The sequence below is a fragment of the Myotis nattereri genome (genome assembly GCF_964212035.1).
Source record: "Myotis nattereri genome assembly, chromosome: X".
In the NCBI taxonomy this organism is placed as follows: Eukaryota; Metazoa; Chordata; class Mammalia; order Chiroptera; family Vespertilionidae; genus Myotis; species Myotis nattereri.
Window position 1 is genome coordinate 13,205,843 of NC_138078.1, and position 14,805 is coordinate 13,220,647.

Sequence of the window (14,805 nt, forward strand, 5' to 3'; positions counted from 1 at the left end):
CCCTGCGGGATTGAGCTCCAGTTACCCATAGTGGTAACAGCTTCACAGCCTCCCTCTTCAGCTGCCTTCCTGCCTTTATCTCTCATCCCCAGCCCAGTGCTGGTGTTTTCTTCTCTGCTCAAACAAGCTACCTTTATTTGAGTTCTTGTCTCAGAGGCTGCTGCTGGGAAAAGAAAGGAAGACAGGAGCAAACAAAAAAAATGCTTATTGATGTTCTTACTATCCTGGACATTTACCTAAATCATAACTTCTGATTTAAATAGAAGAATCTGGTTTGTGTGGGATTTAAATTAAGTCAAAATTACTTGAATCATGGTTTTAATCACTAGATATATAGATTTATTTTTAAATCATTGTTGGTAATTTTTGCCTAGCTTTCCATGTACTCATCAAATATGACCCTCAATATAGCCCTCAAGCAGTATACTCAATCAAAACTCAGCTTTGAAAGTGCTCAGGTGAAGAGACTCCACAATGCAGTATTCTCTCCTCCAATACTTTCTGGCCCAGTGCTGGACTGAGACTCATTGACTATTGATTTGCTGTAGGTTTAGTTGTGAAAGCACATGCAGCATTTTAAGTGATTATTACTCTTTCTAACAGAGCAGCCAGGATTTAAGTGCAGCTCAATTTTGAGTTCAGATACCAAGCTCTTAACTGCATGCAGAACCGTGGTGCTGGAGGGAGGGCTGCTCAAGCTGCTCTGTGGGCTGTGGCTGTGTTCATCTCAGTGGAGTAGGGAGAGCAAATAAAGGATTAAGAAAGGGCTGGTGTCTGAGTCACCAAGGGCAGTTCCAGGTCACATGTGTATCGAGACTATGTGACATTTAGATGTCTCAGGTCACCCAAAGTCAGATTATCTTTTAGTCCTTGCTTGGCCTGTCCACGTACACTTGGAAGCTCTCATGCATCCTCCTTACCCTTCAGAAAAAAATACATGATGAGTATTTGATTATGCTTGAAACAGATGGGGCTTGCCCTGCTCAGCCAGACTACAGAGAAGCCATAGAATCTTCTTCAGTGACCCCATGGACTCTAGGAACAAAAGCACTTTCTGTCATTCTCTGTCTTCCCCTCTCTCCCTCTCTTATTTTCTGTCATTGTTTCTCCCTCTCTCCCTTTTCCCCTCCTACACGCCTTTCTCTTTACTACCTTTTATGCAGCAAGAAAGCTCTGACATTTAAAAACAGACATTCTTTGACATGTTAATGCGACACAGAGCTGCTCCTCAGACATTTTTTGCAGCATCTACCTCTCTTGGACCCACCCACCTTGTTTCTGGGTCTCTGTAGAGTTCCCAGTACATCAATAATCAGGTCACATGCATCAGGTCTCCCAAGGAAGAGTCACTTGTCCTAAAAATCTGATTCCCAGAAGCACAGCAAGTGATTTCAGCTTAAATATTTACTGGGATTAAAAGTTGGCAAATAACCATGATGTCCAAGGCTGAGAGATTGTTACATAACTATCCTTCGGTGAGGTCACATGTTTGCCTGTCTAATCACTGATCAGGGACATGTTTGATTACAGATAATGTGCTCACTGGCCCACAACTTAATTACTGTGTGTCTGAAGCAACAAAGCTTTCAGATGTAGGTCTTGCCTAATGGTGCATCTGCTAGAGATCATTGTCTCTGTTTGGCCTTTAAACGAAAGTTCTGGGGGATACAATGGGCGGTTGCCAGCGCTGTTCTCTGTGACCTCTCATTGAAAAAATATGCCAGTTCCCACGGTTTATTTTCCAGCCAGCAATAGGCATTATAATTTATATCCAGGGCCAAATGGAATGAATGACTCCATGGTAGCAGATATTGGTCAAGCCCCTGGTGGAAGAATGCTCTCGGAGGAAATTAATGGCACATTCAATTTGATGTATCTATAGCCAGAGTCCAGTTATCCAGACAGGACAGTTCCAGAGCAACGTGGGTAGGAGGGGGTGTCCTTTCCCAAGCTGGTAAAGAAAACATGCTGGGAAAAGTCTAGGGAAATAAGCAAGCAATTAGTAAGGAGGGCCAAAATGTTGAGCCTATGGGTCGGGGTCCCAGCAGTCAAATAGGATCTAAGTACAGAGTTTGGAACCCAGTGGGTCTCTCATTAGGGACATCTCTCCTGGCTATTTCCTCCTTCCATATTCCCCACCCTGTGTGTGTATGGTTTGCCTGTGCTCCAAGTGGAGTTCCCACCCTCTCCTTCCTTGGCCATCATGATCATAACCAGAATACCTGGCAATGACGTCAAAATTTGGAAAAAAATAAGTTTGGGGTGTTTTTTATTGGTGTTTTTATTTGTTTGTTTAAGGTTTAAGGCATCTTGGTATATACAGTTATTATTTAATCACTAGAGAGAGCCATGCCCATTTCCTTACCTGCAAAATTAAATAAATGCAACATGCCATTTTAAAGAAATTACAATAAATTTGGGTTCACCCAGATTCTTTTAGGACATTAGCCAAGGCCTAATTTCCAATAGAAATGTCCACATCATGCTGGGTGTCCAGCCCCCTAGACTTTGAGATGTGTCCCCTGGCTCCTTCAAATATTCATCTCCTCCTACTGAATGCAGAAAAACTCAGCTTTGGCTGGGTGAGGAGGGTGAGGATGGTCTGAGCCCAAAAATCTTACTGTGTGGCCAGAGCCAGAAGACAAGGTATAAAAGCAAAACAAAATTAGAAAAATATAACACAAAACCTTCCCCAGGTTTTCTTTTTCTTTTTTTTTTTTCCCTGAAGCCTGCCATTAGCTGTAAGGCAGTGTGGCTTGTGTGGGTGATTGGATTGAACGTTGATCTGTTCCAAATGCTTCTGAACAGAAATTCCTCCAGGACCCTCTCTGATCTAGTGCGCCATAGATGTGTGAGCAATATTAAGGAGCAGGAATGGTTTCCAGGGAAGCCAAGAGCCCTCCTTCTTTGTGTCTAGGGACCGGAAGCAACACGCACACCAGGGTAAAACCCTTCCTGCACCTCCTCCCCATCAATCTGCCCAACTTGCAATCAGATTTGAAAATTGCGGTTGAGTGCAGAACTGCTTTTGCTTTCCAGCTCCTCTGCAGGCATCTGAAGCCCAATGAGAAAACCCCCCTTTCCTCTGGAATCTGCATCTTGAATATATCCTCACTGAACCAGAGAAGGGCTGCTCCCTGTTACAGCCTTGTTATCTGATAGCATCGTCTCTCCTAGTGGGGGGTGGCGCTGAATTATTTTACAGAGAAGTCCAATGTTATGAGAGTTTTTCTCCTATAATAGACAAGCATAGGGCTGAAGGATATGAGACCAAAAATCTGAAAATGATTGTTTAATTGAGTTTGTTTTTCTTTCTCTGAACAATACCTTAAAGACTGTGTTCTTAAGACTTATTTTATAGCTGAATCCCCTCTTTTATAACCAGCATCTTTTTTGACAGTGTGATTTGCCTTCAATGCGGGATCTAAGCAGGTTTGGCCATTTGCTTAGAGATAAAAGGAACTCAGCGTATGAACTCTAAGGGTTTTGTTTGCCTAGCGATATGCTGGGGAGTTGCATTATCCTGTAGTGGTTGCTCTGAGCATGGCTTGTTGACTTAATACACAATCGTGTCTGAATATCATGACGATAAATCCTCTTTGGAGAAGCACCAACTTTTCATTAATGGTCTGTGAAGCAAAGAACTATCTGTGGGTCACAGTGATGCAAATATTCAGCATCAAGTTAAAAATCCCAAGGGAGCATTAATTACCCAGATAAAGGCAGTTTCTATTTCAAGCTAGGTTGTAAAGCAATGAGATAAAGCCACACATCTTCAAAGGGAACTAGTTTTAATTGATCAGCCTGTAGTCCTTGAATCCAATAAGTCCTGTTCTCTGCCCCATGATCCTTTCCCCGTCTTATTTCAGAGGGAGGACTCTAATTCTACATCATCCCAAGAATGTAGGAGAGGAGGTTTCACAGGATGGTACATTCCAATTAGTAGTGATCCTGATATGGACCTAATCACAATGGGAGGCCTTTTGTAAATCCTCTGACTGTTGTAGTGAAAAATGAGGGATGCATTTGGGGAAATAACATTCCCCATGCGCAGGGCCTAACTTTTAAAACTCTGCTGAGTCATTCACCTACTCAGGAAGAGAAGCTAAACCTTCCCATCTGTGCTCTTGAAATGTAAGGATCATAAAATATGAGTGGTTGCGAAGATTCTTGAAAGCCTTGCTTGTTCCAGATGGCCCTCTTCTCCAAAGGAATAAGCTTTTCAAGTGTCCCACGCAATTCTAAATCCTGTGGGGCCTTCTCTCATAGGTGCCTCAAGCACAACATGGGGGGAGGGGTGTTTCAAGGAAGGTGATTGTCTGGCTGGTTGTGCTGTGTTACTCCCAGCACTTAGTATAGAGCCTACCACAGAGACAGCAGCCAGTGTGGACAAAGTGACTGTTGGATTGTATTCAGGATCCTTGTCTGTTAGCCTAGTCCAGTGATGGCGAACCTATGACACGTGTGTCAGAGGTGACATGCGAACTCATTTTTTTTGGTTGATTTTTCTTTGTTAAATGGCATTTAAATATATAAAATAAATATCAAAAATATAAATCTTTGTTTTACTATGGTTGCAAAGATCAAAAAATTTCTATATGTGACACGGCACCAGAGTTAAGTTAGGGTTTTTCAAAATGCTGACTCGCCGAGCTCAAAAGGTTCGCCATCAATGGCCCTAGTATCTTATAGTTGGTACCGGCAAGGCATGCGGTCCACCAGCTGAGAGTTTGACATGCTTGGGTTACAGCATGTGCACTATAAACTGGCTGTTGCACCTTATACTAGTACTTTACTTTAAATGCACAAGCCAGCATTGTTTATAGTTTTCTCTCCTAATGTACTTTCAGCTACTTTTACCTTGTTTTCTTCATGGGAAAGATGTGTAATAATTGGTTGTTGACAAACCCATATGAAAAATAAGGCTGTTTCAACATGATGTGTGGGGTTTTAAAGAACCATTTAGTGTGAAATATGAATTTTTTATAATTATGACTTAATTGAAAATAAACTTTCTCTTTTCATATGTTATATGTGTTGTTCAACAAATGATGGGATATAGAACTTGCTAAATTCCACATATAGTGATTTTGAGCCTTAACAACTAGAAAAAATATATATTAAACATAAAACTCTCAAAAAAATCCATTGACTTTGTCTAATGACTCTGCTCTGTATTATGCTGCAAATTTGACTTGGCAAACTGCATTAAAATATGAGAACAGTTTTTATAACATTAAAACAAAATTGAAACTGAATATGGATTTATTTATATATAAACAAAGGGAACTCAGAGGTAAATTTTGTAACCTTGCCCAACTGGCCTCATTAGGAAGGCATGGAATGGCCCTAGACCAGTGGTCGGCAAACTCATTAGTCAACAGAGCCAAATATCAACAGTACAACGATTGAAATTTCTTTTGAGAGCCAAATTTTTTAAACTTAAACTATATAGGTAGGTACATTGTTATTAACTTAATTAGGGTACTCCTAAGGCTTAGGAAGAGCCACACTCAAAGGGCCAAAGAGCCGCATGTGGCTCACAAGCCGCAGTTTGCCGACCACTGGCCTACAGCAACACAGTGCTCTAGTATTTAGAACCTGCTCTGCTGACGTGATCAGGCTGGTATATTTGGTTCTGATTGATATTCCCCGTATGTCTTTATTAGATTGAGATCACCAAGATAAGCCAGATTCCAGCGAGATATCTGGAACTCATGATCAGGTGGGCACCTGCTCAGGAAAACCTGAACCCCTCAAACCCCCTGAAATTGCAGCCAGTCACATGTGTGCGCAATGATAGTCCTGCTTTGGGAAGCTGATTTCTAGGAAACAGAAAAGGTAAAGACTCGGTTTTGCTTGAGATGTTTAGAAGTACATCTGATTTTTTAATGGCAGGCACTGAGGAAAGGATAAAAGTCATGGTGTTGGCATCTCTATATACCAGGTAGCTGACATACTTGCCTTTAAAACAGTGTGGTCCTGAGAACCTGGTCCTTCAAATCTTCATAATATAAAGTTGCCTGGTGATCTTAGGAAGATCAGAAAACTCTAGAGGGGCAGGGATGATTCCTTCTGTTTTCTGATCATATTGGCCATTGATTAAGTTTCCTAGAGAATCTCCATCTTAGCAGCAGGAGATACGGTTCATCTTTCTTAGGACAACTAAGTTATGATCTATCCCTCTCTTTTGTTCTAATCCCACAGCTTTATTTCACTGTACCTTATAATGAACTCTATCTCATCTGGGCAAAGAGAATTTCTGAGCCTCTATGGAAGTAAAATGCACACACTTGGAGGAGGAATATCAGCGATGACCAATTAATTCCTTAGGCAATATTTAACTTCATTTGCACTGATCAGTCAGCCCCCACTTAGACAATGTGGATTTTGACTGGCTCTTATATCTCACTAGATGCCTGGTGCACGGGGTCCCTCGGCCTGGCCTGTGCCCTCTCGCAATCTGGGACCCCTCGGGGGATGTCCGCAGGCCAGGTTGAGGGACCCCACCAGGGCGGGGAGGGACTGTGGGAGGGCTCCATGGTGTGCTGGCCCTTCTCACCCAGACCCCATCAGGAGGACCCCAGCAGCAAGCTAACCTACCAGTTGGAGCATCTTCCTCCTGGTGGTCAGTATACATCATAGTGACTGGTCCAACGGTCGAAGAAACGGTAGGACACTTAGCATATTAGGCTTTTATTATATAGAATTTCCATATGGGGGCATATGTAGCTCTCTAAAGTTATGAAAATTTATTAGTTTTGATTCATATTTTACGTTTACTTGCATATTTATTTGAACTCATAAAAACTTTATTGACATAATTTAGAAGGTGAAGAACTAAAATACATTCCAAATAATGACCAAAATAGTGTGGAAAGTAGCTTATAGATCTTCTAATCACAATCACTGTTATGCGTATGGCCATATCCCTCTCTGTAAAATCATATTCTTCCTCAAAACTACACCTTCAGGAGGTGGATTCTTGAACTATGTGTTCTGCAAGGTGCCAAACATGAAGACAAAGTATGAAGTGCAGCCAACTAGAAGGAAGAGATATAAATGTACAAACAGGACATTTCTGCTCATCTCAGGCATTCAGGAGGTTCATAATCTTCATACAAATATATAAAATTTTTAGTGAGCTATTTTCATTTTAATCTGTTCTCTTACTCTTCAATTCTTCACATCATGTCTGCAAAAGAGAAACCAAAGGAAGCATTAGTTTAGTTTTCATGAGATCTTTTTAGAGACAGGTTGTAAATCGGTATGATAGGGTACCAGTCAAAATCGAACTTGAACACTTCATCTCTCGATTCCATGAATACAAAGTGAACTATGAGTAGAAAGTTTAATTACAAACTTTGGCTCTATTGATTTAAGTAATTTCAAACTACCTTAGGACAGCTTCCTTCTGAAGAATTAGAGTATGATGCTAACCTTATGTTTATGACTTGTAAGACCTTCCGTTCCTGTGGTCATTTTACAATCATGGCTCCAGTTCTCCTCCCCTCCCTATAACCAGCTCCATGGCAATGGCACCTTTTAGTATTCTGCTAATGTGGATGAGGAATAATTTCTCATATTTGGCCATGCGGCTTGCTTCAGCCAACAGAATGAGGCCGAAGTGATTGTGTGCCAGTTCTAAGCCTAAGCCTCAAGAGGTATCACATGTTTTTGTTTATTCTGTTGTGCTTCTGCCATTACCATGAGCAGGATATGCCCAAGCTAACCTGCTGATCCCAGGAGAAGGACAAGAAATATGTGGAGCAGAGCCACCCCAGCTAATGTGTCCAAACCAAGCCCTGTCTAGCCCAGAACCCTCAGCTGCCACAGACGCATAAGTGATCCCAGTCTAGACCAGCTGGGCCCAAACATATGAGCCAGAATAAGAATGATTTTGTTCTAAGCCATTGGATTTGGGGGGTGTTGGTTCTGCAGCAAAAGCTCATTGATATGGCGCTATTTCTCTTTTAAAATTTCTCCTAATCAGGCATCATGGGACATTATTTACAAATTTGTTTTTCATTTTTCCTTGGCGTCATTCGTTGTGTGTCTTCCCTTATGTGAATGGGTTGAACATTTTCTAATAAGTGGAATGCTCAGCCCTAGACTGTTTGACAGAGTGTTGGCCTGCAGGCCAAAGGGTCCCAGGTTCAATTCTGGTCAAGGGCATGTGCCTTGGTTGCAGGCTTCTCCCCAGCCCAGGTCCTGGTTGGGGCTCCTGCAGGGCTCCTCACGTCAATATTTCTCTCTGTCTTTCCCTCTCTCTTCTACTCTCCCTAAAAATCAATGGAAAAAATATTCTCCGGTGAGGATTAACAATAAAAAAGAAAAGAAAAAGAAATGGAATGCTCACATTTTTTTCTATTATGAATGGCTAAAGAAAGAAAAGACCACAGACAATGTTCCCCCCTGCTGTGGCAGACACTGTGGTGTGGCTCTCTCCATATCCATCCACAGCCACATTCACCCTTGCTCTTTACTGCACTTGTCAAATACTACACTTTTCAGGCTCTTTTAAAGCTAGGATGGCATGGGACCCAGTTTTGGCCACTGAGCCCTGAGGAGAATTCTATAGTAGAGGTCTTTTCAAAAGCTTTGCTGTCCTGTGTATTTCTCTAGAGATTACAAAGCCTATTGTGTCATTTAACAGAGTAAGTATCTCAACGTCTCATTGCTGGTAAATAGAAAAGCTAGGATTTGAACTTAGGTGCCCTAACTTGAGCTCCGTCCACTCCACTAACAGGGAAGGTTTGGATTTTTCTCGAACCAGTGGGAAAGGTAGAAGGTATTTTTGATTTCAGAAGTGAAAAGCATTATCACCAGCAGTTAGCACAGGCTCTTCTATTTCTCTAGCATTTTTTAAATATATGTTTTTATTTATCTCAGGTAGGAAGGAAGAGGGAAAGAGAAATAGAAATATCAATGATGAGAGAGAATCATTGATCGGCTGCCTCCTGCACTCCCCTTACTGGGGATCAAGCCCGCAACTCAGGCTTGTGCCCTGACTGGAAATTGAACCGTGACCTCCTGGCTCATAGGTCAGTGCTCAACCACTGAGCCACGCCTGCCAGCCTCTAGCATTTTTTAGAAACTCAATTTTTAGTCCATGCTAGTGACCAAGAGGAAGCAAGATACCACCTCCTTCCCAGTCCAGGATTTCCAGGTGAAATGCATTTTGTTGACTAGCAAGTTTACAGCCTCATCCTGGCCCAACATGTGGGCCTGTCTCTGACCACCTTCCCTCATACACCCTACACTGAGTTTGCTGATCACTTACTGTTTCTGTAACATAACAAGAGCCTTCAGACCTCTCCCTCTTTGCTTATAACTTTTTACTAAAATCTCCCCCATGACTCTTCCTGTAACATGCTGCATTGTAATTATTTGCTAATATGCATCATCTCTCTCCTCTCATAACTCTCCTGTCATAGCTGTCCTGCCACTAGGCTGTGACCTTCTAAAGGGTGTGAACATGTCCTACTCTTTTTTACACCACAGTGCCTATCATAGCACCTGACACATAGCAGGGGCCTGAGGGCTGATGAGTTGGACCACTGGAGGAGTGAGAATAGGATAAGAACTGAAGTTGGAGTTACAGCCAAACCCACATTCTGCAATGTGAAGCAGCAGGAAGGAGCGAGGGGCAACAGATGCAGTAAATCAGGAGTGTTGACTTAATGTGCTAGTCCTCATGGTGTTACAGGTCTGCCACAGCCCCACGATGGCTTGTATGTGCTCAAGCCATTTTACTGCTACCGTCGCTGTCCTAGCTGACATATGGCCAGTGTCTGGCTAAGCAAGAGGCCATGACAAGCTGCCCTGAAGCCGAGACATTCCTTTGGCTTCTCTGAGCAGCACCGAAGGGGTGATGATGATTCATTGCAAATTGTCACTGAAGCATGTTCTATGAGGTGTGATTTCTCTCCTAGAAGCGACCAGACTGTGAAGCACCATCTGCAACCCAGAAGTGGGAACCATTTCCATAACAGGCTTGATAATGGATTTTGACCACCACCTATCTATCCCAGGTAGTGAATTTATGGCTAATCCTGTGAAATTTAGGATGAGCCATTTGCAATAATTCTTCAGTGACTGTTTAAAAGCCCTAAGATGCCCCTCACGACTAGTTCAGCTTATGGACCTCTCTGACTTTGAGATAGTTTTGAAAACATAGACAAACCTTTATTCACTTTGCCTGGATCACCAAGGTGGCTGTATTATTTAGAAAAGCAAAAGCATGGGATTCTTTATATCACACTGGCCCAAGGGAACAGTGTTCTTTCCCTTTGCTCAGTGTGTCTGTGACCTAAGGGAAGCCTGGGAACCTGGCTGAAGAGGGGGAAACTGGGCCAGTGCCGTCAGCCTGTACTCTGTGTGGGGGTGGAGGAACAGCTAGATGATGGTGATGTTGCTGGTTTTGAATATCTAGTCTGTGCCAGGCATGTCACCACTGACTTTACACCATTACTTCATTTAATCTACAAAGTGAACCCAATTCTTCCTGTAGAAAGAGCAAAGCAAGAGGCAGCAGAGGGAATGGAGCAATCATTGCAGTTGGCTTTCTGCACACCACCCTACACACATTCCCCAACTCCCCTCTCCCTCCCAGGTTCCAGTAGAATCCAAGAGGGCCCAGCAACCTTGGACACTGGACACCAATGATGGATAAGGTCACACAAGGACCTTCTGAAAGTTCAAAGCCCCCAGAGAACTAGCATTTCTGTCCTTGGCCTTGGGGGACTCGGTGTGTACTCCAATTGGCTAGGTGTTACTGAAATACAAGAATCCAAGAATCCAGGGACCTGGGTCAGTGCTCAAATTTAGAACTTGGAATAATGGGAAGGGATCCAGAGCTAAAATTGCTCAGGCTGGAAAGCTCACTTGTTTGTCAGGTTGTTGGAATGCAAGTGTGTTGGGTGGTATCCCAGGCCACACTGCTATGCTGCCTAGGCACCAGCTGTCAGCTCTTCTCCTGTGTCCTGTTCTCCCATAGGAGACATTTGTGAGGGAAAAGAGGAATGTGAGGTACCCTGCTAAAAAGTCACTCTCCAGATACCCAGGCCACCTTTTGTACCCAAAACAAAAAGACACAGAAGCCTCACTTCTAGTTTAGGAAAGGCTCACCTTGGCTAGTGAAGAGGTGATATGCCCAATATCTCCCTGTATCACCCTATGTCCAGGCTGAGGAGCATGTGATGTTTATGCTTTGCTATGACCCATTTATAGCTCTGTTACTCATGGTTGCCATGGCCCCACATACATCACTTATAAAATAGACTCCATTCAACACTTGTCTGCATTTTGTCCTTTCAACACACACTCAGGGGCAGTACAATGATTATTTCCTCCTACGTGGTGCTAAATCATAGAATCATAAACACAGTGACACTCAAGTAGTCAAGAGAAAGGCCATGCCTATGTTCTGTCCAGTTTCATATGCAACAGCTAGCCATGCATCCAAAGCAAACTGGTTGATGCTTTGGAGCTTGTTAGAGGGAATTTGTGGAGCCTTCTAGTTTATCAAGCACATTCATACACATTGTCCCATGCACTCATCATGACCATGTGCAGAGGAAAGCAGTGCAAGCTACAACTACGGCTCCTTGGAACCTCACCCACCAAAGTTAGAAGACAGGGAGTGCACAGCCTGGAATTGCACCCAGGCAACTCCAAACTCAGAATTCTTTCTGGTATCCCAAACAGCCACTCAGAAAATAAAAGAAAGAAAACTCTTGGTAAAAAAAAAAACTTTAAAAACTTGTCTTAAACTATGAAACATCCACCAAAATTGGCTTTTGGCTTTTGTGCATGAAGCCTTGTATGGCTAACATAAAACTTGAAATGTTTCAACCAATACCTAACAAAAACAGGAATGGCGTGAGTCACACAGAGTGAGACTTTTTTGAGGGGGTGTATTCTGCTCCTGAAATCAAGGTTCAAGTAGTGTTATGTGCTGGAGGTGGAGCATATAAGTCACCTTAAGGCAAAGGCAAGTTGTAGGTCCAGGTCAAATATCATTAAAGTAAGTTCAAAAAGGTTGTGTTTTTTTTCAATCCTATTGTATTGAGAATTTGTTATATCAGATATCAAGTCAGAGCTGGGGGCTAAAAGCTGTGATAACATTGAATTTGGGGAGATCTTGATGGAGAAGAGTACATAATCAAGACCACTGGCGAATCCTGGTTTTGTGGTCAATTTTTCACCATCCTTCAGAGCACAGACCTTCCTATTTATAAAAGGGCAATTGACTTCACTTGGGAAACACTGACCCAAGACTTCCCTAGTGAAACACAGCTCAATAATGCCCAGGGGAACCCAAAGTTCCCCTGGGCAATAAATAAGTCAAGGTGATTGCTATCTTAACCGAGGTTCTCTGAGTTTCTAAAGATAGTGAAACCCTTCTTTGTTGTTCAGGCCTGAGAATTTGAGGTCTAAAGACAGTGGTGCGTACATGAGAAATACCCAGCATCCTCTTAGAACTATCTAGCAACAGTCTGTAGCAGCCAGGGGTTCTGGGACATCCAAATGGAAAACCAGTTCCTTGAAATGAAGCTAACAGAACCTAATGTAGGCCTCCCTGCCTCTCTCCAGGAAGGCATCCAGGAAAGCACATTGTCATGACGATCACCTTACAACAGATAGACTTTGCTCAGTTGTTTTTGTTTTTTGTTTTTATAGTAATAACTAGTGACCCAGTGCACACATTTGTGCACACTGAAAGGAAATTAATTAGAAGGTGGCCGGCTGGGTGGGACTGGGAGAGACGGGCTGTACATACCTAGAGCCAACCTTCCATGGTCCCTCCCCGGCTGGCCGCACCTGGAGTGGCGCCATGGATTGAAGGGCATCTGCAGGGTCCCTTTGGCAGGTGGAGTCCCTTGGCCTGGCCTGCGGGGCTTGGCAGAAACTGGCTCTCCAACATCCCCCAAGGGGTCCTGGAGTGCCAGAGGGCACTCTGCAAAGTTGCTGTCGTACAAGGTGTGCAACACAAATGCAAGTGTGCAGTCACCAGAATTGGGGCCAACAGTGCCCCAGCAACAAAATAACCCACAACCAAAGGTGGAATCGTGTGGCCCCGCAAGGGATCGGGCTCCCTCTTCTCTGGGTTCAGGGTGCGTCACCCAAGAACAGCCGCTGCCAAGTCACTGCAGCTCGGCAGCTACTGTGTTGAACTTCTGCCCCCTGATGGTCATTGCACGTCATAGCAACTGGTCGGAGGGTAGGAGGGACACTTAACATATTAGTCTTTTATATATATACTAGAGGCCCAACACACGATTAAATTGTGCACGTGTAGGGTCCCCTAGGCCTAGCCTGCCATCAGGGCCATGTCCACCGCCCCCGACACCTCGCATGCTCCACGGATGCTGCCGCCCCTTGCCCTCCACCGGATGCCAGGTTCTCACCTTCCCTGGGCCTGGTGTTCACCCACTTGGAGGATGCCTGTAGGCAGCAGCCCCATTGTGGAACCGCTCTCGGCGCCCTCCCCTTTGTCCATGACCCACAGGCCACACCATCTGGTATCGGGATGCCGGGATGTCCTTCTGCTCCACCAGCCTCTGCTCTGTCTGGGCTCGGGTAGTAACCGCTGCTGCCTCCACAGTCGCATGCAAGAGTAAAGCCGGCAGGCCGGTGGCACATGCCAGTGCACACGCCCTTACACTTCCCCTCGCACCTCTCAAAGGTTAGCCCCGCCCTGTTGAACCCAGCCAATCTGGGAGCCCTGCTGCCCCACCTCCAGACAATCTGCTCGCCCGCCAGCCTCACCCCCCCACCCCCTGCAACTGCCTTCCCAACCACCCTGGAGGCTCTCAGTCTTTTGAGCTGAACCTTGCTACCCAGTGAAGGTGGGGAGGGCCACCTGAAACACCAGGAAACTGAAGTCCGAGGCTGAGTGTGAGCGCAGCTCCACTCTGTTCCCTCCCATGGAGCCTGTCCTATCCCTCTGTGCCAAGTGCTCAGTTCCCGCACCTCCCTGACATCAAGGGCCTATTCTGCCTCCCCACTGCACGCCACCACACCCCCCTCCCCCCGTGCCCTGCCCTCCTGCTGCGCCCTAGCCGCCCGCAGCGCCCTGGCTCCGCTCCCACCTCCCGCCTCTGCTGCCTTGGCTCCGTTCCTGTCTCTGCCACCTCTACTTTGCTCCCTTCTGCAGCGCTTGGCTTCCTTCTACGTTGTCTTCAGTCTTTGCTTCCAGCCAGTATATGCAAATTAAATGCCATCTTGATTGGATTAATTTGCATATAGTTGCTCTGATTGGCTGGTGGGTGTAGCGAAGGTATGGTCAATTAGCATCTTTGTCTTTTATTGCTGTAGATAGACGGTGGTAGTGAGTGGCCCAAAGATTCAGAATCCAATAAAAACCTGGCCTTTGGTGTACCATCAGGCAAAGATATAACTATACCATTTTATAATCTTCTAAAATAGTAAAACTACTTTCAAAAGTGAATGGAACTAGAGTTTCAGTATTTCTCCTCATTTTAGAAATTTGGAAATTAAAATTCAGAGTATTAAGTCACTTGTCCAAGGTCACACAGCTAGTTAATGACTGGTCCAGAGTTAAAAGCCTGTCTGGAGCTCTTTCCCCTACACTAAACTCCTTTAAAACTTATATATAATGGGCATAAGTAATCTGTACATATAGAGTCACCTTGTAGGAACAAGTGATACATGGAAATATATCTGTAGTGTATCAATAATTTTACTTATCATCCCTGTTCTTGTGCTAATGAACACCAAAATTAATTTTTTTAAATGTCTTGCCTTCTCCAAATTTAGCAGGATTTCTTTTAAATATTT

At 44.1% G+C, this 14,805-nt stretch overlaps 1 protein-coding gene across 1 annotated transcript in view; it reads right to left on the reverse strand.

The window, feature by feature from the left end:
- Positions 1-6,667: 6,667 nt before the first annotated feature.
- Positions 6,668-14,805, reverse strand: part of SMPX (small muscle protein X-linked) — a 53,227-nt gene continuing 45,089 nt past the window's right edge. The window contains exon 5 of the mRNA XM_081115015.1: positions 6,668-7,195. The gene's annotated coding sequence lies outside the window, so the exon portion shown is untranslated. The remainder of the gene's footprint in view (positions 7,196-14,805) is intronic.